Source organism: Pygoscelis adeliae, unplaced genomic scaffold (assembly GCF_000699105.1).
Source record: "Pygoscelis adeliae isolate BGI_AS28 unplaced genomic scaffold, ASM69910v1 Scaffold270, whole genome shotgun sequence".
In the NCBI taxonomy this organism is placed as follows: Eukaryota; Metazoa; Chordata; class Aves; order Sphenisciformes; family Spheniscidae; genus Pygoscelis; species Pygoscelis adeliae.
This window is the reverse complement of record NW_008823916.1, coordinates 1-622: the sequence shown is the minus strand read 5'-3', so window position 1 is coordinate 622 and position 622 is coordinate 1.

Genomic DNA, 622 nt, shown 5'->3' with positions numbered 1-622 from the left:
GGGGGGGTGGGCAAAGATGCTGGGGTGGAGGCACCCCGCTGCGGCTGGGGTGGGGGTCGTGCTTCTCCCAGCACCCTTTTGCTGTGCCCTGCAGAGCCCCGCGCTGATGGAGGGTCCCCAGGGGACAGCAGGGGACAGCGAGACGGTGACAGGAGGGTTGCCCCGGCCCCTCTGGCACAAGCAGCTCCGAGTGGAGGAGGATTTCAGTGACCTGCTGGAGCAGTGAGTGCCCTCGCAGCAGGACGGCGGGGGGCACGGGCAGGGAACGGCTCCCCGAAAACAGCCGCCCCCGCCTTTTTCCTGCCTGTGGTTCCCCCCCAGGTACAAGCACTTCAAGTCCTTGCCGGACTCGCTGAGCCTGGAGCAGCTGAGCCTGGCAGGGAGCGGGTCCCCGGAGGAGGCAGATGGCCCTGCGGCAGTGGACGGTGGCCCCAGCAAGGTCCCCTGCAGGACGCGGTCGCTAGAGGAGGGGGCCGACCTCGAGACCTCCCCCTTGTAAGTGCTGTGGGAGCACAAGTCCCCCAGGCAGGGCGAGCGGGAGGTTTTACGTCAGGTCTCAGGTTTTACATCACCGGCATTGATAGGCTTCAGAGTTAACAGCCTCCACGGGAAAGCTGGCCAC